General features: G+C 42.6%; 1 protein-coding gene and 1 long non-coding RNA gene across 2 annotated transcripts in view; both read right to left on the reverse strand.

The window, feature by feature from the left end:
• Positions 1 to 26,642, reverse strand: part of PGM1 (phosphoglucomutase 1) — a 133,225-nt gene that overhangs the window by 105,990 nt on the left and 593 nt on the right. The window lies entirely within an intron of this gene.
• Positions 1,250 to 26,542, reverse strand: LOC111095929. The gene is made up of 4 exons (XR_005359670.1): positions 26,388 to 26,542; positions 17,059 to 17,145; positions 16,637 to 16,750; positions 1,250 to 1,720 (listed from the first exon to the last, which is right to left on the reverse strand). It is a non-coding gene; the product is annotated as an uncharacterized LOC111095929 (long non-coding RNA).

Raw genomic sequence — 26,642 nt, forward strand, 5'->3', positions numbered from 1 at the left:
TTGATACCCAAGTAATTTTTTTTACAAGCCACATGCAATTCCAGTTGGAAGGAAGTCATCCAACAGAACCGATTTATTCACTGCCCACCAAGGATTTAACAAAACAGTAATTCAGCTCTAGAAGAACCGATATCTACAAATACGCCCTGAATGATCAACAGCTTGGTCAGTCCCTGGAACTTAAGGAAATGTGGGAATGGAGATACACCAAATCCTTGAAAATGTAAGCAACACAGGGAGGGGAAAAAAGTATTTTAAGTGCACGAGGTTTGATCAAGTTATTATCTGGAAAAATAATACAAACTTAAGATTAAATTTTGTTTTTGTTTTCTCAATCTTATTCATTCATTCATTCATTTATACATGGGAGACAGAGAGAGAGGCAGAGACATAGGCAGAGAGAGAGAAGCAGGCTCCGTGTGGGGAGCTCGATGAAGTACTTGATCTCAGGACCCCGGGAACACCTGAGTCGAAGGCAGACGTTCAACCACCGAGCCATCCAGGCACCCCTCATTTTCTCAGTTTTAAATAGACTTGGCTTTTAAGAAAATATTTTTAGTGAAACAGATTAAGTCCTATGCATTTGGACTAAACCTAAGATGTTCTTAAGACATTCTACCTGAATAAATTTAACATCCAACCTCCATTTGGTCCCTCAGATTTCATTAATGATCTATTTAAATGCATACATGTGTCTTTTGTATGTAGTTCAGCAGAAATTGACAATTAAGAAACTTCATTATCAAGGTTTTGGTGAACTTGTTAAGGATGCTTAAAAAGTAAACCAGGACTAGTTACACTACATGTTTAGAGAGTCTGACTTGCACTGGGAGTCCAGGTTTTCACGTGAAACATGAATAATCCCTTGATAAACAAAACCTGGCTATTTTTCGACTAACTCATTAAGCAAGGTCCAAAAGCAAACAGGATGGGGAGCAGCAGACTACCTTCTCTGAATCAAGAATGCTCTTTTACTAGGGGGCTGCTCTGTGCAGGACCAGCTGAATGAACAGGCCCAAGAGCCAAAAGCAGCCACTTGGCAAGGAAGCCTGGTCTCCTTCAAGTGACAAATGATACTGGCCCAAGGGCAGGGAAGACTGAGACATAACATTAAAACAATTCACAAGACTACATCTATTAAGGAAAAAACCAGTTGGCCAAAAGACACTTTTTATAATTTATTTGGGGTCTTTATTTACTTTTTAAAAATAAAATTCTTTAGAAACTAATTTATGAACTAAGCTTGCAGTTTTATTTTTTTAAAGATTGTATTCATTTATTTATGAGAGACACACAGAGCAAGGCAGAGACATAAGCAGAGAAGCTTGCTGTTTTAATAGTAGTTTACATACCCACTGTTTTGCTATTTACAATAAACGGTTTTTTTAATTCTTTTTTTTTTTTTTAAAGTTTGGTGCCAAGTTTTCTCTGGTTCTAGATAGGTTTGCAAATTAGGCCAGCATATGTGTCTTGACATATTTAATAATCAAGATTTATGAAGTATCAACCCAATAATCTTTTCACTGGGAATAACAGAGCAGCCAACCACATAATTGGTAGTTTTCTTAACAAGTTCTTGAAATCCCAGGGTAGACTGAGGGGCAGTTGGTCATAAGGGTGCTCCAACATCTCCAGCTGAAGCTTCTCTGCCCACACATTACAGCATGTTCTCTGCTGCTGGTCTGCCACTCTCTCAGTGAAGCTCCTCCTGAAGCTGGAACTAAGAGAGTTAACATTTTGTTAGTTTTTTGCCCGCGCATTGATTTTATTTACTGTTTATAGTTAATGCAAATCAATTTCATAGAATGAGAAGTTATGAAGAATCAAGGTATAATCATGCAAATTCAAAATAGATGTTCAGTACAAAAAATATATAAGCATAAAAGTAGGTTTGTTCACAGCATGAGATCCAACAGATCTGGCTTCAAAGGATAGGAAATACTTGCTTTTTTATCTTGAAGCCTGTAGCCACATCACAAGCTAGAACACCTCTGCTTACCAGTGTGTTTTTGTGCGAACCATAACTTGTTTCTAAAAATATTTTTTTACACTCTAGGTTTATAAAAAGCTGCACTTTTCCAGAATTAAACCTGGACCGAGCAACAGTTTCTAATGCATCTAAAAACTGATACAGAAAGTATTCCAAATGTAACTATTCTGATTCTTAAAAGTTAAAAAACAACAGCTTTCCAAAGTAGTTTTGAAGGAAATATTGCAAATTTAGTAATACTGGTGCTTTTCCAATCTGAACCTTCTAGGTACCTGATATGCGATCTTGAGGTTATTATTTGCCTCTTAATTTCAAGATTTTTAACTATACCTCCTGTGTAGATCATCTTCATATTTTAAAAACTGTTTAACACAGAAGGAAACAGATAGCAGTCACTGAGCATCAAGAGATCATGTGTCTACCCTGTAGAATCAGATCACTAAGTGAACCCAGTGGCTGAACCACTGCATCCTTCTTGCAGGAAACATCTAGGCAGGATTGTGGGCCTTCTTACCTTCCTGTGCATGAGCCTCTTCAGCGAGGCATGGACTGGGGAAGATTCCCTCTCTCATGGCTCTGGCACATGTCAGTAAATACCCAGCAATTTAAGGGCACAGTGATTCCAAGCCTCCACAGGAAAGAATTCTGTACCCCAGAACAGAGAGTAACGCGGCCGGAAACTATATATGTCTGGCACCATGTCTGTCATTATGCAAAACTAAAGCAAAAAGATGTAACCCTTGCCCTAGAAAAGCTTCTATTCTAAAAATGGGCTTGAGCCATCATTTTATGGACACTGTAGAACTCAACCCCATATAAAAATATGACCAGAAGCAGCAATGTTAGATGAGCTGTGAAGTGTGGTAAAAAAGAAGGGGCGGTAAGAACATGAAGCTTCCTACAGTGTTCAGACTAAGTAGGGCAGCGATTAAGAAACTCATCTGTTTTAGCTTCTCCAGCAAAGGTTGAACTTCATCTTCGGAAACGTTACTGTCGAGCATAGCGAACCCAATTTGGCCTAATGAATTCACCTGCGTTGCCAGTACTCCTTCACAATGACACAAATTACATTTAAACCATATGGGGGATTTAAGGATTACTCCCTTCAGACAAGGAACTTTCATACTGGTCTTGGGTACAATCAATTTCACAATGGCAGAGTTATGAACCCCTTTGCTCCCGGCCTCACAAAGACTTCCAACTCCTGTTGTGAGCTGCGGATACCTCCCTAGTAGAACACAATGGAAACTGCAAGCTTGCCCATCCTTTATTCATTTTGGCTTTCTTTCCATCAGTAAATACTTACTGGGTAGCTAACTACGTTCTTTAGCTGATGCCACAGTACTAGGCATGGGGAAAGGGACCGCTAACCCTGTCTCTGGGGTAAGCACTAGAATGAAAGCTATTAATTGTGCCAAAAGCAGCAGAGATCATCAGACCCCCAGCCTGAAGCCCTGCCCTTGTGACAGCTATGGGTGCCTGCTTGAGTGGTTCAGGTGTGTGACCCAATGGATGGGAAACATTCACTTCTCCCACCAACAGTATGGAAGCATAGAGTAAATGTTAGCCCAGGCTAGGCATTGCAAGATAATGCAAAGACCACATGTTTAGAAGCCAGATACAAATCTCTGACTTTCAACTGCATGATAAATTTAATCTTGAGCAAGTTACTTAACTGAACTAAGCCTGTAAGATGGGGACAGCTCTCAAGGTTGTTCCACGAATTGAATCAGGTGCCATATGTGAAAACACTTAGTGCTGCATCTGGCATCTAGTAGAATGTCAGTAACTGTTAGCCCCCTCACCTTTCCAATCCTCAATTTCCCTATCTCTACAATGGGATAATATCTGCCTCACAAAATTTTTGTGATGAAGACCTCACCAAATGTCTGTGAAAGCCTTTGTGAACTAGAAAATGATATAAAATTAGGAATTTTTTTTTTCATATTCAGGAGGTGGAGAAGAGAAAGAAGAGCATGGACCTTTGTTCTTAAGTTTATGTCAGAGAAGCCACCCTCGTGTGGTGGCCTCGGCCCTGTCCCAGAGGTACATGAACAGACCTATGGCTCTTGAGAGGTTACAGTAATGGGGTGAGACAGGAGAAACAGTTGGGGCAAGATGACAAAATCTCATGAACCACGCTAAAGTTTCTTTTGTAGGCACTGGAATCTATGGAAATTTTTAAGCAAAAGGAATCTAAACTGGTATGTTTTTGGAAAACGAATTGGCTGCCAGTGGTACATCAAATAGCTTTGAGAAGGAGAGACTAGAAAAAGATTAACAAGGATGCAAAAACAGATTCCTTCCTCAGCTGAGGCAGCTCTGACAATCCTGATCAATGGGGTCTTGCCCAGAGCTGCTCCTCTGCCGGCTTCCTGCACAAGACTTCAACTCTGAGTCCTTGGCTACTCTGAGCCCTGTTGGAATTTTCCCCTCCATCATGAAGACACCACCCAAACAGCCTCTTTCCTCTGACTCCTTCTACACATAGTATCTTCCTTCCATTTATCCCCTCTCTTCTCTGAGAACTATCCCTTACCCACCACACAAGAGTAGACTCCTAGCCATGTTCTACTATAGGACCCTGATGCCAGGCCATGATCACCAGAAGTGGATGCCTGACCAAAACTAGATCAATCATATTTTCCCTCCCAGGTATCTAGAATTAGGACTCAAAAGTATACAGATTTGATTCAGTTAGTCTTTGGGCTGGGAAGATAGGTAAACTCAGGAGCTGTGGGCCAGGGACAGACATGTCATGAGAATATCCATAAATTATGACTGACAGTCACATAATATGTAAGAATGCCTGAATGCTACATGCAGGATGCAACTGTGAATCATCTAGACGTCTCTAAGATTTGTAGACCCAATGTACGGAAAGAATTGGAAAACAATTTAGAATAGGATCAAGCATAAAATAGGTTAGATGAATCTCCTCAAGAGGGTAGGGATTGTGGATTCATTAGACATGAGAATTAGGGAATGTGGTCTGTGAACAAAAGCTGCTTGAGACTCCCTACTGGCATTGTGTTCTGGACAGGGGTGGTTTCATATCCCTATCTCTGGTCAACACGCACTTCAGTCAGCTGACAATGTCACCCCAATTCAATTGGAAAGGTCACCCTTAATTATTTGGGGTGAGAGACTGGTTTTTGAAGAGGGCATTTTTTTAAAGATTGATTGATTTGAGAGAGGGAGAGCAAGTGCATGCACATATGCTCATGCATGGGGGGTTAGGCACGGGGAGAGGGAAAAAAGAGTCTTAGGTAGGCTCTGAGTGGAGTGTGGAGCTGATGCAGGGCTTGAGCTCACAACTGTGAGATCATGACCGTGTGATCACGACCTGAGCTAAAACCAAGAGCTGGAAATTCAACCAAATATGCCACCCAGATGCTCCTTGAAGAGGGCATATTTAGACACAGATTTAGAATTAAGTATGCACATGAAATAAATCAAACTTATAGTATACAAATAATAAAATAAATCAGACTTGTAGCATTAATATTTTTGCAGTAAGTTTGGGAGAAAATCTAAGTATATTTGGTATTTTAAATATGTTAGGAGAATCTGGGGTATTAGTTTATCTAACAGATTAGTCTTGCATTTCCAATTTATAATGTGTAGTTAAGTAACCTATTTTGACTTACAATTTTAAGGAGGTAAGAGAATTTTATCAAAATTATAAACATTGGAACATGCAAGAAAATTTTGTACCATATCCACAGTTTGAAGTTTCAATCATCAGATGCAGATAATTTGCTGTAGTGTTGCAGGGAATAGGGCTGGAAACCCAGCTCTGCTGGTCACTAGCTGTGTGACCTCGGAAAAGTCATTTAGCCTCTTTGTGTGTCCATGGCCTCATCTGTAAAAATGGGAAGAATAACAGACCCCCTAGCTCACTCGCTGTGTGCAGCTATGGTTGAATGAGGTAATACACAGAAAGTTCTAAAACCAGAGCCGGTATAAGATGCCCTAAAAAAGTATCTGCTGTTATCATTATTAGATTATACGGGAACAACTTGAATATTTTCAAGATTTGCTTGTAAGACAAAGAATTTTAGAAGTATATAAGCCTATTTGATTTATAAATGTGCAATGTTCATAGGAATTTGAGTAAATGACTTTATAACTAAGATCACATGCACATACACACACACACACACAGAAACCCACCAACTTACACTGACAACCGAGTCAACAGAGAGAGAGAGGAAAACAAAGCTGAGATAAACTGAGCGGGTAGACAGGGACTGGCTGCCAAGCTTCCTCCAATCTCAGGCTCCTGGGAGGCTCTGCTTCCACTCTACCATCGGCTTTTGGGAGACACTTCTTCTAGAGCAATCCTCCTGGCAACTCACCATAGTCTGACCAGCTTCCTATTACTTGCCACCACCTGCAGCCCTTCCCAGCATTGAGCAGAGCTCAGTGGTGTGTGGCTCCTATTTGCCAGCTCTGAGCCATCTGCTGTCCCACCCAGGCAAGAAGAGGAAGAGAGGAAAGTTGTCCTCTTTCTCCCTTTGAGCAACCCCAGTCAACAGCAAGGTGAAAGGCAGAGTAACATTTACTAGTTGGGTCATCTTGGGCAAAATATCTAACTTCTTGGTACTCCTACTTTCTCATCTTTAAAATGGGACCTGAAAATAACACCTACTTAGACTTACTGTGATCATTTTGCAATACATACAAATAAGCAGATCATTATGCTGTACACCTCAAAGTAATATATTACATGTCAATCCTACTTCAATTTAAACAATGCATCCTTTAAAGAGTTAAAGAAAGAAATAAAACAGTACATACTGCATGGTTTGTTGTATAAAGACACGATGAGTTAATAAAGATAAAGAATAGGATAGCTGGTTTTAGCACCTTGTGAGTCCTCCGTAAGTGTTAGCCTTTATTACTGCCTTGAATCAATCTGAAACGATGTAGCTGTGTTTCATACCTATCTATGAGTATATGTGTTTTAACAGAGTTAGGAAATGTCCTTTAAAGAAAAGGAGAAATTACATTAAATGATAAAGAAAGTACAAAGTCTGAAGAATCCCAAGGGCTGGATGGCTCAGAGTTGCACAGAATCTCAGGCTCAAAGACTCCTGGAGCAGGGCAGCCCTGGTGGTGCAGGGGTTTAGTGCTGCCTGCAGCCCAGGGTGTGATCCTGGAGACCCAGGATTGAGTCCCACGTTGGGCTCCCTGCAAGGAGCCTGCTTCTCCCTCTGCCTCTCTCTCTCTGTTGCTCATGAATAAATAAATAAATGATCCTAAAAAAAAAAAAAAAAAAAGACTCCTAGAGCATATTTTGAAATTAAAGCCAAAATGGTTGCATCAGAGCAGATACATCCTTTAGCATTGGTCAGTCTGTTGTCCATCTGTTTATCCACCCACGTACCCAGCAGTTACTACATAAACTGCTGCATTCATTTCACCAAACACCATGCATCATGGGAAGAGGACAGACTCAAGTTGTCAAGAAACTTTTGGTCTAAAGAGAAAGCAATAAGTCGACAAATCATTACAAAAAAAAAAAAAAGTAAGAAGTGCTAATCTGGAACATCAAGAGAGAGTTGTGAATTCTCAGAGGTGAGGGAGAAGGTAAGGAAGGCAATCCCCATCTCCACAAATGCCATTCTTAATTCATGTGGTTGAATCTAAAAACAATCTTTGAAGATGCACAAGGCTTGAGAGACCTTCTCCTACATACTGCACTTAGGAGGAGGGCTCCTGTTTTATTAGAAATTGCCAATATTCAACCATTTTGACCTATAAAAATGGCAATTTATATAGAATTTTTATGTGTCTTTTACTTCCTTTTTGGAGCATTCTCAAGAAAATTTTCATTTAACTCCCTTAAGAATATTCATTAGGTGCTAATATTTTCCTATATTCTGGATATTACCAGAAACTACATATGGAAACCCCTCAGTTTTTTTTTTTAAAGTAAAAATTAATTAACTAATTAGCTTAAAAAGTAGATCTAAAGAATTGCTTTATTTTCAAATCATTTGTGGTTGCTTGCTTCCCTCTTGTGGTGGAAAATGGAAAAACATGCAAGATTTCTCACGACTTCACAAGGAGGCACACTAACACTAGCTGGGCTTAGTGGCATCACACGACTCTAGGGGGCCCTATTCACTTCAAATACAATGGGAATCATGCCCCCTCTAGTTTTGTGCCAGTGGCTGGCCCTTTATCAAATGATTAAAACACAGTGGGATTTCTGGGCTTTTAATAAGGGGAAAGGTTTGGTGAGGTTCTCTGTCTCATTATTAAGGATTTTCTCAATTGCACAGCCTGGAAAAACTAGGATGTCCAGCTGTAAGGAAGTGAATGAAGGTGCCCACAAAAAGGGGATGTCTTTCTGTGGAATCTTTGTGAGCCTAAGTTTCTGTGAAATAGAGATAGTAAAGCTTCCTTTAAAAAATCTGAAAGGATGGACGCCTGGGTGGCTCAGTGGTTGAGCGTCTACTTTCAGCTCCAGGTGTGATCCCAGGGTCCTGGCATCAAGTCCTGCATGGGGCTCCTTGCAGGGAGTCTGCTTCTCCCTCTGCCTATTCTCTGCCCCTATCTCTGTGTCTCTCATGAATAAATAAAAATAAAATCTTTAAAAATAAAAAGTAAAATAAATAAAAAATCTGAAAGTATATGAGAAAAGGCATGTAAAGTACTTATCACCATGCCTAACCAGAGAGGGGCACTCAATAAACATTACCCAAACTACCAAAATCAGAAAGACATGTTGAAAAGGACAGATCACATCCTTCTAACACAGCCTCTGATCTCTAGAGCATGCTAGACCAGGCAGGAATCAATTAATGCTATAGGAGGGTCTGGGTGGTGAACATGTATAATGGGCCAGAGAAAGGCAGCGGGCAGTGTGTGGGAGGTATGAGGGGTGTGGTAGGGAATCTACGAGCCCTGCTCTAACCAAAGGGCTTTGGAATCAGATAGGCCTGGGTCTGAACCCTGCCTTTACCACCTCTGGCTGTGTACGGCCTTTCTGGCCTCAGTTTTCTTATTTGTAAAATAGAGATGACGACACCTGCTTTAGAGGTTGTTGTATACAGGAAATAACCACAGTAGGTCAGTGTGTTGGGCAGTGTTCCAAGAGCTTTATAAGAATTAGCTCATTAGGGATCCCTGGGTGGCGCAGCGGTTTGGCGCCTGCCTTTGGCCCAGGGCACGATCCTGGAGTCCCGGGATTGTGTCCCGCATCCGGCTCCCTGCATGGAGCCTGCTTCTCCCTCTGCCTGTGTCTCTGCCTCTCTCTCTCTCTCTCTGTGTGACTATCATAAATAAAAAATAAAAAATAAAAATAAATTTAAAAAAATTTAAAAAAAGAATTAGCTCATTAGATCTTTAGACTTAAGATCAATGCTATCATTCCCAGACCCATCTTAGGGACAAGGACACCTGGGGATACAGATGATACACATTTATAATCTGCCCAAGGCCAAATAGCTGAGAAATTGTGGAGATGGATTTTGAACACAGGCAATTTGGCTCCAGAGCCCACACACAACCATCATGTTATGCTGCTTCTTACTGTAGTATGTGGCCATGTGAACAGCAAATAATCAACAATAGCTTTTAAAACAGCAATCTAGGGATCCCTGGGTGGCTCAGTGGTTTAGCACCTGCCTTCGGCCTGGGGTGTGATCCTGGAGTCCCAGGATCGAGTCCCACGTCGGGCTCCTTGCATGGAGCCTGCTTCTCCCTCTGCCTGTGTCTCTGCCTCTCTCTCTTCTGTGTCTCTCATGAAAAAATAAATAAAATCTTTAAAAAAAAAGTTTAAAAAAATAAATAAAATAAAACAGCAATCTAAAGAACTGTGCATGTTTTCTCCACTCTGAACCATGTATGGGAATTCCTGGGATGAAAAGCAAGCAGTTCAAGTTGGCTGCATGGAGGCACCCTCTCCCGCCCTTAAGGCTTAAGTGCAAACAAGGCTTCAGAGAAATAACAAGTTGGACCACAACATGAAAAGGTTGGGAACCATCAGATTACAGCTCTAGATAACTTTATTCAAAATGTCTACCTTGAAAAAAAACAAAAAACAAAAAACAAACAAAATGTCTACCTTGGCAGACACCTGGGTAGCTCAGTGGGTTAAGCATCTGCCTTCAGCTCAGGTCATGATCCGTGGGATCAAGCCCCACATCAGGCTCCTTGCTCAGGGGGGAGTGTGCTTTTCCCTCTCCCTCTGCCCTATGCCCTGCCTGTGTTCTCTTTCTTTCTGTCAAAAAATACATAGAATCTTAAAAAAATAAAAAAAATAAAAAAAGGTCTAATCTTGGGGCACTTGGGTGGCTCAGGCATCTAATTCTTGACTTTGGCTCAGGTCATGATCTCAGGGTCATGAGATTGACTCTGTGCTCAGGAGAGTCTCCTTGAGATTCTCTCCCTCCTCCTCTCCCTCTGCCTCTCTGCCCCTCCACTTGCTTATATGTGCTCTTTCTCCCCCATTCTCTCTATAAAATAAAAAAATAAAATCTTAAAAAAAAGTCTGGCTGTGTACGGCCTTTCTGGCGAATGCAGCATAGTGGAAATCTGTGTTTGAATCCCAACTCTGGATAATTTTTAGTATCTTAGTGATCTTGGGTAAATCACTTACCTTCTATTTCCTCAACTGTGAAACAGGGGTCTAAATATCAGTGTCTTCAGCGTTACTGAAAAGATTAAATGAGAACATATAGCACAGTGCAGAGCAGTACATGTAGGTTCTCATATAGGCTTAATAACAGCCTAGTGATGCAGATAATCTCACTGTTCCCATTCTACAGAAGAGGAAATGAGGTTGAGTGAAGTGAAATGACTTGCTCCACATCTTGCAAGTAATACACTGGGAAGGCAGGTTTCAACGTTGGTTTTAATGCCCAAGCTCATGCTTAAGCTGTTTGATTCCTTTGGATGACCAAGCATATTTGAACTAGAAAATGAAAACAGATCCCAAGGGCAAAGCACATGAACTTTGTGGCCAGCACAGCCCACCTGCATTTGGTGGATAGAGCCCAGGCTGTGAGTTGAAAATTCCACACACACACACACACACACACACACACACACACACACACAAAATTATGTTAAATTTCTAACCCCAGATGCCTGTGAATATGACCAAATATGGTCATATTCACAGGGTCTCTGCAGAGGTGATCAAATTAAAATGAGGTCATACTAGATTGGAGCAAGCCATAAACCTAATGTAAGGAAGGGGAGATTTGGGGAGAGACGCAGAGGGAAGAAAAGCAAGTGAGGCCAGAGGCAGAGACTGGAGCTCTGCTCATTGGTGACTATGGCCACCACTAGGAGCTGGAAGAGGCAGGGGAGGATTCCCTGGAGCCTTCAGAGGGAGCATGGCCCTGCTGACACCTTGATTTTGGACTTGTAAGCCCCAGAACTGTGAGAAAGTAAATTTCTGTTTTAAGCCACACTGTTTGTTGTATTTTGGTACAGCAGCCCTATGAAATTAGTATTAAAAATTAATAAAAATAAATAATTTTTTTAAAGGCAAGCCCAGCTCCAAGGACAGCTGATCACTCTGCAGCAGGGTGGCTGGTCTGAGCAAGAGGCCCTTGCATAGACTTCTCCCCACAGATATCCCTTTTCTTTGCCCCAGAGTGTTTGGTTCTTAGCACTAAATAATGCAGTATGCACCATGGCTTGGAATATACAAACACGCCTCTGCCCTGCCTCAGTGAAGAGGAGAAAGACATTTTCGAACTTTGGTACCTGGAATTAGAAGAGTGGACAGTCGCTAAATATTTGATGCCTGCACTGCTGAAATAAGAGCATTCTATGAGCCCTGTGACTGGAGTTTCTGAGGGCAGAGATGAGCTTTTCCAGGCAGTGGCCCAGTACATGGTCTCCTGCCCTGAGACCAACCTCAACTATAAACTTACTATCAACATTAGACGATTCCCAAACCACAAGACATCCAAAACAGAGCACACTCTGCCTGAGTACTGGCATTTAATTTCTAGAGCACACAAACTTGTGCAATAACAATTAGGAACAGAGCTAGAAACTGCAATAGTGAAGGGAGTAGAGCTGGTCTAGTCCATATGGTTGAGGCCCAACACCTAGGCTGCTTCCAAGAGGAGCAGACAGGCAGCAGACAGACAGACACTCATTCCCAGAAGCAAACTTCAGTGTGAGGCAGGAAAGTGATGAGAAACAGTTGGGGGAAGACAGAGACTTAAAGCTAACAAGAGAAAAAAAAAGGGTCATGGCCCACCCAGCACCCTTCACTAATATCAGGGTGAGATCTAGAGGAAACAGCATAGCTACAATGCATGTCTAATTTGTTCTTTTTTGGTAAATTTTTGTGCCTGTAAATTTTTGTGATTTAACTGAGTGGACTGTGCATCATCATACATTCTACAATATGGATTTAGATCAACCCACCCACGGTACAAGACTTGCCCTGATGAAAACATCGGGTCGCATACAGACTATCATAGGTCATATATTCTGCTCGTCAAAGACAGGCAGCAAACAGAGCTTTGATGCATTACTGGACAAATACTGTGGCCCAGTCCTCCTTATAAATAGCTTTTTAGGTTTGCTAGCCTAAGTCTCCATGATTCTCCCTTCCTACCAGAGTCATAAGACAATTCTTAGATTGCATCTTAGGCTGGCCTGTATGTAAAAGAAAGCAATGGGGGTTAAGGACTTGTGTGGTGATAACTCACCACCGGCTACCTTGCCGTCCTCCTCCCTTCCTATAATACAGGAATTATGAAGACTTCTATTTTAAAGGTCTAAACCTGTGGGCTTACTTTCCACAATGGCCTCCTTGTTTCACCCATACTCCCTCCATGTAGAATGTCTCCACTTTTTCCCGGCTTCCTTTTCATCATCCTTTAAGACCTGGCTTGAATACGTCTCCCTTGGAAGCTTCCCCTGACTGCCCCTCCAAGCACCCTTCTCTAGGGCTCCCAATGGCACCCTCCAGGAGGCACTTGGCACACCCTGTCATAATGCCCACTGGACAATGAGCTCTGCAGGGTGCTGAGACTGTCTCACTGCGCTTGTGTGTGACCCCAAATGCACTGCACAATACTGAGCAATGACAGAATGCTTGGCAAATATCTGAGGGACAGATAGCAACCCCTCAAATATGATTCAGCAGATCCAACCATTTAGTGGAACCACTACACTGATGGGTAGACCCGGGTGCAAACACCAAACATCGTGACTAGCGCTTAAGCTACTCTGGGACGGTTTTGCTTATTTGGGGTTATTTGGGCCAGTTGCTGTGTTCTTTTGAGATGAGATAACTAAGTATCAGGATGGTATATCACTGAAAACCTAAAGTTATACAGAACAGGTCACCCATCCCCCTCCATCTCCCAGGCCCTGGGCATGAAATACTTCCTCCCTGTAAAAAAGACCTATTTGTTCTGAAATTTCTAGGCCAAGGGGTGGGGACATTCTTGATAGGTCACTGACAAAGCTGAGAAGAAAAATGAGAAGGGGGGAGCTGACTGGGGGACCCCTCAGCAAAGAGAAGTTTAAAGTATCTATATTCATATGTGGAATATAAGAAATAGTGAAAGGGATTATGAGGGAAAAGAGGGAAACTGAGTGGGGAAAAATTAGAGAAGAAGAGAAACCATGAGAGACTCCTAACTCTGGGAAACAAAGGGTTATGGAAGGGGTGGGGGGATATGGTGACTGGATGACAGGCATTAAGGAGGGCACTTGATGGGATGAGCACTGGGTGTTACATATTGGCAAATTGAATTTAAATAAAAAATTTTAAAAAATAAAGTGTATATTTCCCATCAAAATCCCCACTAGCAACGTGCTTATCACAACTATGTGTGAGGATTTATGCTAGGTAACTTCCAATGTGTATCATATTTCCTAAACACACCTCTATGACAAATTATTTTATTTTTTAAGTGGAATAAAAAAAAAAAAAGTTCAAGCAGGTTTGCCCAAGATTAAACTGCTAATAAACTGGCATATCCAAGAATCAAATTCAAGTCAGTTGATATCAAAACTTTACTGTCACAAATTTCTAATTTAAAAGAGGTCATTTTGATATCCCACTAAGATCCTCAAAATGGTGTGATATCTTTACTCTCTGGTTATTGTTTAGCACATCTGGGATTTGGACTTTGAGAGATGCTAGATCAAATCACATGTGGAGATTTGTTTTGGCAGGAGGTATACATCAGCTCGGTGGGGTGACTTTCCTGAAGCAACAGTGGAATTTCAAAACAACCATAATAATGCACATTTGGGTTGCATCTTAGAGTTCCCAAAACCTTTGTGTGCCTGTTATTTCTCATAAAACCCTCTGATTAAGACAGATATTAGAATTAATCCCTTTTTACAAGTGAGAAAACTCAGCTTTACATCAGTTAAGCAGGCTCCATGATAATTGTACAGTAAATTGTACAACCGAGATTTGCACCAAAATCTTCAATTCCAGCCCATCACTATGCACTTAAGTTGTTTGGTAAGATTTGGGTAGCTACCATGTGGCCTGCCTTCCATCTAGCATTAAGTCAGTAGTCTACAGAAGCACCTTGGATTATGGAGTTCTGGAATCTTCCCAACAATTATTCCCAGCAGTATACTTTTAAATAGAAGAACAAAGGTATTATGCATTGAAACCATATGCATTAAATCAGTGACTACTTCCTGCCTCCACCTTTACTTCACTCTCAGCCAAGGTCTCTCTCATTGATTTGTACTTGCCCCCAAAATCATCTCATCAGAGAAGGCATCCTGTTCTTCCCTCCCCACTCAAGGTAGGGCTGGTTGCTCTCCTCTATGTTCCAGGATTCTTTGGACTTCTCTCAGATGAAGCGGGTTGAAGTGTAGCCACTGCCACCTACTCCCTGCAAAGATATGTCCACCCAGAACCCACGAATGTGATCTTGTTTCATAAAAGGGTCTTCGAAGATTAAGGATCTTGAGCTGAAACCATCACGGATTATCTGGATGGGCCCTCGATCCAATAACAAGTATCCTTAAAATAGAGAGAAGAGAAGACAGATACATATGAAGGCAGAGGCAGAGACTGGAGTGTTATAGCCACACATGTGGAATACTTAGCGCCACAAAAAGCTGAAAGATGGAAGGAAGGATTCTCCCCTGGAACCTTCAGAGGAAGCGTAGACCAGCCAACACCTTGACTTCACATTTCTGGCCTCCAGAGTTGTGAAAAAAGAAATTTCTGTTGTTTTAAGCCACCTGGTTTACAGTCATGTGTCAGCAGCCAGAGGAAATGAACACACTAGCATTTGCACCATATTTTTGTTAACTGCCTGTGGATGCTCCTCTACCAGCATGAGCATTCTGAGAACAAAGACTTTGTCTTACTCACCTCTGCACCCCTAGCCGTCTCACACAGTGCCTGTACATACAGAGAGTGCTCAGCAATGCTTGGTGAATGAATAAATCCATCTAGTCCAGGAGGTTTTCAGCAATGCTGGCATGTATTTCTTGCAGCTTCCCATCAGCAGCAAACATTAGCCTGGGCCACGGAATCAGTCACAGATTCGCCTAAAATATCCATCTTCAACTACCCACTGCTGCCTGAGAACTCCAACAGGGTAAAGGCCTCAAATCAATGAGCCTGTGACAGAGAGTCTCAGCAACCATAAACCTCTGCCTCACAGATGGAATTCAAGGGATAATGCATAAATAGAGACAGAATAAGACATCTATGTGGTAGATATGGTAGCAGACACAGAAGACCTCCCCTTGGCCCTTCAATGGCCTCGGCATTTGGAGAAACCATAATAATCATTAGAATCACCCAAATCTTCTGTTTACTAAAGACTATGTATGTAAGTGCCTCACAAATTTTGCTTCATCATCACATGAATGTTTCAAGGCAGATATTATTAGTCCTTTTTTTATACCAAACCTACACACAGGGCAAATAGCTATGGCGAACTGTATGATCATGTTTTTCTCGTGGGTTTGACAACCTAGGACTTGGTGCTGACTGGGGGCCCAGCTCAGAGAGGCAGTATGGCTTTTGTAACAGGTGCCAACCTTACTCTCAATTCCATTTGAATTTCCTATACTTATTTCCCTTTTGCTTCATTTTTAAACATACTTTGCTTCATTCTGCTCCACAGAATGCATTTCACTTGAGACAGTGTAACATAATAGTTTTATCACTAAAGCAAAAGATCTTTCCCCAGCCCCACCCAGTTATGCCATCGCAGCTCCATTTTCTGGCCTCTTTGTCATCATGGATGATCTCTTGGAGTCAGGTGGGCACAACTTTAACATCTAGGTTTCTGGCTTCTGTGGCTTAGAGCGGGCAGGACTCTCATCCTAGCTCAGGGCCATTTTGTCTACTCGTGTTTTAACAATCCTTCTCATAGTGCACAATTTATAAATGCCTAACCAAAGCATGTTTAAATATATACAAGAACGGAAGAGAACGATACCCCCAGGCCACTGTGGGCATCTGCAGAAGGAAAGCAGAATGCTAGAATCTCCCTCAGCAGGAACTGCCCTCTAAGACCCTCTTGACGGCGCAGTGTGCTTAAACTTAAATATGGTAATTCATTTTAAACAGTTATGCTAGAGTATTTTCATTTAAATTAATGCTATCTTCTTCAAAACAATCATCTTGGGAAGCAACATATTTATTCAAACAATGCTCACATTTGTACTAACATTTCTGGAACTCTTTCTCAGCAACTCTCTTAACAGTCTGTGGGCACTTCCTTTGAAAATCTTCAGTCATAACAAATTTCATCCTCTGAGAGTAGATTTGAACTTTGGAAAGAGACAAAAATTGGTTGGAGCCATGTCTAATGAATAAAGTGGGTGATCAAATCTTGTTACATCGTTTTAGGTGAAAAATGAGGCATGACTATAAAATAATGTGACTGGTTTTCCTAGGTGACCCATAAACCGACTGGCTGAAAAATAATTCCCATAGAGGAATTTCAAAATGCTTTGAGCACTAGACGCATCACTGGAGTAAGTGTACAGTTCCCATAGTGGTGATTTGGCAGGGTACAATACTAATTTGGATATATAAGTTCAAATATGTTTGTAAAAAAAGAAATCTGATTGCTTACACTCATGAAAATGAAGAAGCTCTTCTGGCGAAATTTCTCCTCCTTTTTTTTTTTTTTTTGACAGCTGATCTGCTTTGGACAGGGAGTCTGCTGAGAAAAACCTAGTGGTGATTTTCTTTTTTGTGTGTCGGTCCTCCCCCATTTAACTAAAGACTCCTTGAGAAAGGGGACATCTTCAACTCCGTATCTCTGGTACTCAGGACAGCACAACACAGAAGTATGGGATGCTAATTCCACTGCTCTTGACATAAACCCTTTGACTTTGCTTCTCGCACACCTGGGGCTTCCCTTGCTAAAGGTAACTTCTTCTGCCTCGAAATCGAAACTGGACCATGCAAAATCCACCCACACAAATTTATAGAGACTTAAGGTTTTTAAGGTGTTTGCTTACGGCCAAAAGCTTAAGGAAACATGAGGGATTGACTGCTAATACATAAGGCTTCATTTTAGGTTGTGGAAATATTCTAAAATTAGATTGTGGTGATGGTTGCACAACTCTGTAAACACATTAGAAGATACTGAACTGTATACTTGAAATGGGTGAATTGTGTGACATGTGAATCATACCTCAGTAAAGTAGTTTATTTAAAAAGCCCTCCACAACAGGAATGTTTGTACCTTGGTTCCTTTCTCTAAGATGGTGGTTGGAATAAATGATAGTCAGGTTCTCTTCCAAAAATCTAGTTCCCTATAGAAAATTAAGTTTCTGTCTTCTGTAATTCTATCTCTTGAAAATGACTTCGTGGTTTTCACCAGATTTGGAAAGCATGTTTAGGGTAGTAAGGACTGCTGAATGTCCCCCAATAGCAATTATTTTCCTTTACCTTGACACCCTAATGTTTAGCCTGACACACTGCACCCAGAATAACATGGATATTTCCCAGCCGCCCTTGCTGTGAGAGGAGGCCTTAGACTACATCTTGGTGCAGAAGGCGTGAGTAAAATTAATAATACGTGGTTTCTGGGCAGCCCAGGTGGCTCAGCAGTTTAGTGCCGCCTTCAGTCCAGGTTGTGATCCTGGGGATGCGGGATCAAGTCCCACGTTGGGCTCCTGCATGGAGCCTGCTTCTCCCTCTGCCTCTCTCTCTCTCTCTCTCTCTCTCTGTGTGTATGTCTCTCATGAATGAATAAATAAAATCTTAAAAAAAAATAATGTGTGGTTTCTGAGAAAGGTGTGTTTTTGTTCCACCCTCTCCCCTTCCTATTGCCTGGAATGACCATGTGGTATACGCAGCCATCTTGGAGCATGTGGATAAGGGCAACTCACTAGGGAAGGCTGAGCAACAGGAGAAAAGAAGGGCACCTGAGGGGCTCAGTGGTTGAGCATCTGCCTTTGGCTCAGGTCGTGATCCCGGGGTCCTGGGATCGAGTCCTGGATCGGGCTACTTTCAGGGAGCCTGCTTCTTCCTCTGCCTGTGTCTCTGCTTCTCTCTGTGTCTCATGAGTAAATAAATAAAATCTTAAAAAAGAAAAGAAATATAAATATAGAGCCCCTTATTCTACAGACCCACCAGATTAGCTCAGGACTGCTATCACAGAAAGGGTTCTATTACTATAAAATTTTATTTTGTTCAAGTAACTTGAGACTTTGTTTTCACAGCCAAACCTACATGTTAACTAATGATAAAAATCTTATCTTCTGTACCAAAACAGGATCTAAAATATGCAGCATCAGCATACCTTTTATGCCATGACAAAATTATTACCACTGCTACCTTGGAAGGCAGACCACTGGCCAACCAAAGTTAAGCAAATGGTTGGGAGAATTCAGAATAGGAGCGGTTGTTGGATGTTTCTTGCTACAATGGAGAGGAGTTCAGGCAAGGGCTTGCCAGTCCATAGGCAAAAATAAAGGTTAAAGCTCTGCTAAGGAAATTTTCTTTGTGGCCTGCAAACTGTGTTGCCCAAATCCAGTAATTTGTGGCCTTGTCGAGTTGAGATGACTGCTCTTTATTTACCCAAGCTAAGGCAGCTCTCCATGAAGCAGCAGGTATATAAGAAAGGGCTCTTGCCTCAACTCTTTCCCAGGACTCTTTGCTAGACAATGAAAACTGACCCACCAGCAAAGATCTGAGTAAGGATTACTGCCTTCTCACTCAGCCTAGCTTTTCCTGTCTCAAGGCAGCCATCAGTGATAGAGACATCAGAGGAGGGACAGAGTAAGAACATAGAGGCCAAAAATAAAAGTTAAAGTTTTCAGGGTTGGGGCACCTGGGTGGTTTAGTCTGTTAAGTGTCTGACTCAGTTAAGTGTCTAATTCTTGATTTCAGCTCAGGTCATGATTTCAGGGTCATGAGATGGAGCCCTGCATTAGGCTCCATGCTCAACGTGGAGTCTATTTGGGATTCTTTCTCTCCCTTAGCCTCTACCCCTCCCGCTGCTCACTCTTGTGCTCTCAAAATAAATAAATAAAATATTTAAAAATTAATAAAGTTTTCAGCCTTAAAACCCTATCTATGTGAGAATTTTCATTGTGGTTATCAGTATATGGAACTGATCAGAATAAACTAGAAAAAGCCTAATAAGGTTTCAAAGTAATTATATAGTGAAACAAACCAAAAACTAGGTCTGCAAAAGCAACCCCTGCCCCTCTCCTGCCTTCCTACATCCCCCAACTTTCATCAGCAGAGCGCAGGATGCAAAAGCTGTGCAGATCCAAAAAGTCTCAGAACCTACTCCCTAGTGTCCAGGACTAAGTGAGCACAGAAGACAGAGAGTAAGAGACTTTGTCCCAGAAGGCAGAATCAGGGCTCCCTGTGGACCTACTCCATTGTCATGGCCTAGAGTCTGCACTCCCCACCAGCAGTAGAGTGTGAACACTATGGCTGGTGACTGCTCTACTTGTATAACTATATAGCTGTATACATTTATTGGAAGGAATCTGAGAAGCTGCCTCAGGGGAAGAGTGATGTGTTTCATAGGTGGGAAGAAGAGTAGGTTATCTGCATGCTCAAAGAGATGGCCCATGGCAGAAATTTCTACCTGCAACTTCCTTTCTTAAGATAGCAGAGCCACCCACATGCCTTCCAGTATAAAGTCTACATTTCTTTTGCACTTCTTGCAGGTAAGTGCGGCCTGGATGGAAAAAATCAGTCCTGTCCATTCCTCCATCTTACGTCTTTCTGCTATGTACCCCCTCCAGTCAAGCAGCCTCTTCTCTATTCACACTATCCACTCAAATACCACCACCTCTTTCCCCAACCCACAATGTTCTCTCGCTTATCTGCACTTGGCGCTTTTTTTTTTTAAGATTTTATTTATTTATTCATGAGACACACACACAGAGAGAGAGAGAGAGAGAGAGAGAGAGAGAGAGAGAGGCAGAGACACAGGCAGAGGGAGAAGCAGGCTCCATGCAGGGAGCCCCACATGGGACTCGGTCCTGGGTCTCCAGGATCACACCCTGGACTGAAGGCGGCGCTAAACCGCTGAGCCACCCGGGTTGCCTGTCACTTTCTTTAATTCTGTTCTTTGCACGTGTATGTATTTCTTGTGTCTTATCTTCCCCAAAGATTGCACACTCCAGGATAGAAAAGTATCTTCTTTATCCTGATATTTAATGCCAATTCAAACTCAGAAAGCGTAAATAGGGGGAGAACGATCATTCATAAACCCATCTTGATTAAAAGGAGTTTAAGAAAATATATATCTATTTATTCATGAGAGACACAGAGAGAGGCAGAGACATAGGCAGAGGGAGAAACAGGCTCCCTCCGGGGAGCTCAATGCAGGACTCGATCCCAGGACCCCAGGATTACAATGGGAGGCGAAGGCAGATGTTCAGCCACTGAGCCACCATGTGTCCCCAAAAGAACATTTTTTTTATAATGGGAATTATAGCATATTAAAAAGTGGTCCAAAAATGGTTCTCTGTCAAATCATCCTTGCCCTAAGGATATCAGGTTTTAAGTAAGGTAGCAAGGTGCCTCTACCTAACACCAATTACCTCAGAGTCCCAAAACATTCCCCTTCCTGCCCAGTATTCTTTCATTCCCTTCTCAGAACTATATTTAGAAACATGTCCCTTCACCTGTGTTTGCAACTGGCTTCATGAAAGTTCAGGAAAGTGTGGTCCATCCCAAGTGGGAGACAGTGGAGTTCCTCTACTTAAGGCTAAGTTCTCAAAGCCCCACTGGTTTGGTCTGAGAACCTAGACCCTTAATCTCTGTGTCATGTATTTGATGCCCATTCTGGTGCAACCAGTACTTGACACTAAAAGAGGATCATTTGTTTAATGCAGGGGGTCTTAACTCAGAATCCTTTGGACCACCCCCCCAAGAGATCCCTGGGTAGAATTCAATGGAGTGAATCTGAATGGCAAAACAAAATCTTTAACCTCTAAATGAAATTTAGCATTTCCTTGAATTATGAATCTAGGCAATAAACCACAGAATTATTATTACCTTTACTCAGTCCACCTGGGACTTTATCATCAATAAAAATCACAGATATTTTCAGGGGCACCTTGGGTGGCTCAGTCTGTTAAGCATCTAACTCTTGATTTTGGCTCAGGTCATGATCTCAGGGTCATGGGACTGAGTCCCATGTCAGGCTCAGCAGGGAGTCGGCTTGAGATTTTCTCTCTCCCTCTGTCCCCACTCCCCTGCTCATGCTCTGTTTCTAAAGTAAATAAATAAATCTTTTATAAAAATCACAGCTATTTCATAGTACAATATTCTCAAAATATTAAGATTGCAGACATACTGGGGCACCTATGTGGCTCGATTGGTTCAGCTCAGGTGATGACTCCAGGGTCTTGGGATCAAGCCCTGAGTGGGACTCCCTGCTCAGCGGGGAGTCTGCTTCTTCCTCTCCCTCTGCCCCACCCCCCACTCATGCTAGTGCTCTGCTCTCTTCTCTCTTTCTTTCTCTCTCCCCCTCCCCACCCTCTCTCAAATAAATAAATAAAATCCTTTTAAAAAAGATTGCAGGTATATCAAAATATCACATTTATCACTACTCTAAAATAAGATAGTATTAGACCTTCCACTAAATTTTGTTAATGTGTCAATAAAGAAGCATATATATCTTGCTGTATCACAAATTATTAATATTTTGATAATTTTATTTCCAACATAATTTTTTTTTTTTTTTTTATGATAGTCACAGAGAGAGACAGAGAGCGAGGCGGAGACATAGGCAGAGGGAGAAGCAGGCTCCATGCACCGGGAGCCCGACGTGGGATTCGATCCCGGGCCTACCAGGATCGTGCCCTGGGCCAAAGGCAGGCGCTAAACCGCTGCGCCACCCAGGGATCCCCCAACATAATTTTTAATTTCCTTTGAAATCCTCTATATTTTCTTTATTTTAAATAAAAAATTCCCATGAAGGCATTTATTTTATTTTCCTGAAGATAATGATAAGCTCCTTCAAAATATCCAAACATTCATTTACTTGTGAGTTCAAACTCTTCCCAATTCCTAATACCGGTCATTTGTAGATCACTGGGCCCAAGAGCAACTTTTAGACACCAGGAATGGTTTGAACTAAGTTGTCTGCACTGGTATTGGTTAGACTTCTCAGTCACACAGACCCATAAATTCCTCTCTCACTGCGCTAATCTGAACTAGGTTTTTGGCACTTGAACCCAATTGGCTTCCGAGTAATATGGAATCCCTCTATATTGGTTGGGGCCATGACGGGTAGATGAAAGTGGGGGACAATGATTATAATCTATGTAGGGCAGAGAAGAAGTATTAATATTTGAATCAGGATGGGCCTGATTAATGCGTAGTCTCCCCATACGGGCAGAACACTGAAAACACAAAGTCCTGCCCCAGGTCATGAGGTTTCCCCACAAGTGTCATCCAGTCAGCTTCCAGGTGAGAAGAGACTGCAGGTACTTTTTAAACATGTCATTTAATTCTCACAAAAACTGTCAGGGTATGTCTCATCATTTCTAACCTTTACAGACAAGAGGGAAAAAGGATCAGAAGTCAACTAACCTGCCCAACAGTCTCCAACTCCTTTTTTTTTAAAAAAAAGATTTTATTTACTCATGAGAGAGAGAGAGAGAGAGAGAGAGAGAGAGATGCAGAGACACAGGCAGAGGGAGAAGTAGGCTCCATGCAGGGAGCCCGACATGGGACTCGATCCCGGGTCTCCAGGATCACGCCCTGGACTGAAGGCGGCACTAAACCGCTGAGCCACCCAGGGATCCTCCAACTCCTATATTTTTCTTTTTTCCTGCCTAGAATTCTTATTCTCGACAAACCCACCTTAGGAATTCCAACTCATACATTAAGTCTCAACTCAGCTACCCCTTTTTGTGTTCTCAGACCCCCAAAATAAACCTTTTTGGGTTTTCTGATACCTTAGGAAACATCTTGCTATTGGATGCACAGAATAAGTCAAGATAAAGCACAGAAGCACACAGAAGCACAGTTCAAAGCCCTAAAGATGCCAAATGTAGTTCTGGAAAGGTGATTGGTGGGCCACTCTTCCTACTGGGGGGTGGGTCCTTGCTGCTTCTCCAACAGCTCCCTGTACACCAAATTGACTTCTACTTTCGCTTTTCGCCTTTTTTCATAAGAGCACAAGTCATTTTCAGATTTCTTTGGGTTTGCTGTTTGCAAAAACAGGTACTTAGTGTAGGTCTTTCATAAAAATGGAGTAACATATACTTTCAAAAAGCTGGATACACCTGTACAGCCCTCCATACTCTTCCCCCCTTCAGTGCCTGGCACACACCTCCACAGTAACACCTAACAACTGTGCTCTATGTTTATTCTTGTCTACCTCCCCTTCTACACTGCTTTTGCTGAGGGCAAGAATATTTTGTATCCCCAGTACATGGCACAAACATCTGATACCAAGTAAGGATGTTTGGCTTTAAGTGTTGGAATTTGCTTAACTTAATGTGTATTCCACATCCTTCACAATTCAGGGCAATTAAACAAGGACTCACTGAAAGCCACACCATCCTAGCTAGGTACTACGAATATAGATAAACCAGATTCTGTCTTAAAGAAGTTTACTCTCTAGGGGACAGTGTCACACGTAAAGATAATTTCACTAGAATTTGATTAAACTATTCTAGAGGTATCTATGAGAAAAGAGTACTTCAAAGGGGAATGAAAGTGTCAGAGAGAGGTTTTGGGAGAAAGTTTTCTGAAGATGCTATCTGAATTGGATCATTCCAGAAGAGAGGAGTAGCATCCCTGGTGAGGAGAGACAGAGACGGTGGGAACAAAACCAGAGAGCAGAAAGCTGAAGACAGAAATCTAGGGAACAGCTAGAATGTGCCCAGGGCGAGCAGTCCATGAAGGGACTCTCAAAAAGTGAGTAGAATCAGGAGAGTGATCAAAGCAAGGGAAGGAGGACTTTAAAAAATGCAAAAATTCAGTAGTGCCAAAAGCAACAAAAGGCCAAATAAGGCCTAAAAAGGTATTCAATGGGTTTAGCAACCAGAAAGTCACTAGTAACCTTGGCAAGAACAATTAAGTGGAATAGTGGAGGAAGCCGAAGCCAGACTGCAGTGAGGTGGTAAGTGAATGAGTGAAATATCAGTGGTAGCAACTGGCCAAAAGGGGAAAAGCAGTAAGGCAGTAGCTAAAAGGGGATGAGGTTTTAAGAACATATTTTTTTAGTCTTAGCCTAATTTTTTTCTTTCTACTCCCCATTACTCCCAAATGCACAGCTTTCCATTTGGAGCCCTAAAATTCCCACCATGCTGTAAGCAAGGTCCTTAAAGATGAGTCTTTTTTTTTTTTCTTAAAGATGAGTCTTGTGTCTGCATTGTCCCTTTACTCCACACATTTCTCTGCAATCTTTGAATCTCTGAATCTCTAGGTTCAATCTTTGTTGAATGAATGAATGAATGAATGAATGAAATCTATATTCAACACAGGTGATAAGGAATTGAAGGTATCTACTGGTATACAGCTATTGTTTGCTCTTCTTTCATGGGAATTTGTGGTTGTCTGAAAAAACTCAGGAGCATATTCTATCCAGAGGACCTTCTTTCCTTGATGCTTATAAATGTCTGACCCAGGGAGGCACAGTAGGTTCGGCCCATTTTAGATTTTACAGACTACGGGAAAATAGATCTTTATAGACTCAAGATATTTATTCCCAGAAGGTGGGACTGGCAGGTCTATATTAGCATTCTGGATACTGTCACTGCAGTTTCTCTTTAACCAGCCTGGGCTTCAGTTTTCTCACTGGCAACTTGAAGATGCCCATAATAGCATCAACCTCTTAGGGCTGCAGCATAAATGAGATACTGCACGTTAAGTGCTTTTCATAGTGCTTGGTAAAATGACACTTACATGTTAAAGTACTACTAAAATGAATAAAAAGGGGCATCTGGGCGGCTCAGTGGTTGAGCATCTGCCTTTGGCTCAGGTTGTGATCAGGGGGTCCTGGGACCAAGTCCCACATCCAGCTCCCCATGGGGAGCCTGCTTCTCCCTCTGCCTATGTCTCTGCCTCTCTCTGTATGTTTCTCATGAATAAATAAAATCTTTCTTAAAAATGAATAAATATAATATGAAAGGTTATGAGTTCCAGAAGAGTTGGGTATAAGTCAAATATTTTAAATACAGAAAGAAAAACTTGCTAGAAAAGGTTTTATAAAAGCGAATGAATAATCAGCCCCAATTTATCTGTTTTATAAATTGACCTCCTCATACCTCAGGTTTACTTAAAAATGTATTTCAGAGTTTCACCTAACCAAGTGAACCGGCCGGCCCATAAAGTCAGTTAATGGTCCTTAGCTGGGGGGAGGGGGGTAGATGATGAGGGGAGGGGCCAAGGTGTTGCATTAACTTCCTGGGCAGCCACGACGGCTTGCGTAAGAGTGCCCTTGGGTATGCAGTTTTTTTTCTCTTTTTTAAGATTTTATTTATTTATTTATGAGTGACACAGAGAGAGAGAGAGAGAGAGAGGCAGAGACACAGACAGAGGGAGAAGCAGGCTCCCCATGGGGAGCTGGATGTGACCCTGGACCCCAGGATCACGCCCGGAGTCAAAGGCAGACGCTCAACCGCTAAGCCCCCCAGGCGTCCCGCGCCGTTTCTGTTGTAATGAAAATTCAGTTCCAAGTCCTCGAGGGAACAGATCTAGAAGCACCGCCGTGCAAACAGCGGCCTTGTCAAATGCCTGCGCCCCAGCAAACCAGGCCGTGCAAGGGCTGGCAAACCGTCCCAACCCCAAGCTGGGTGTGGGGAGCGGGACTTCGCAACCTCCTGGTCAGCCGGCTGGGCGCGCTCCCGCCACCCCGGCCCCACCTTCCCGGGCTCCCTGCCCGCGGGAAGCGCCAGCCCCGGACCAGCACAGCAGGCAGCGCGCGGGATGCAGGGGTTCTGGGCGAGGCACAGGCCGTCTAACCTTTCCGGGTTGAGGCGACTGCACCCCGCGCTGTAACCTTATCTCGGGCCGCGGGAAAGGTTAACAGAAATGTCAGAGGCCTCAGCAGGAGGCGGGAGAGGGGCGGAGCGGGAGGCGGAGGGTGGGCCCTCCCAAGGTCACGGCCCGCGCGCGCGCCCCCGGGGAGCGGCCCGCGGAGCCCGGCGGAGCCCTGCGGAGCCCGGCGGCCACCTCCCTGCAGCCGGCGGGGCCGGGGCGGCGGGGCCGGGGCGGCGG

Source organism: Canis lupus, chromosome 5 (assembly GCF_011100685.1).
Source record: "Canis lupus familiaris isolate Mischka breed German Shepherd chromosome 5, alternate assembly UU_Cfam_GSD_1.0, whole genome shotgun sequence".
In the NCBI taxonomy this organism is placed as follows: Eukaryota; Metazoa; Chordata; class Mammalia; order Carnivora; family Canidae; genus Canis; species Canis lupus.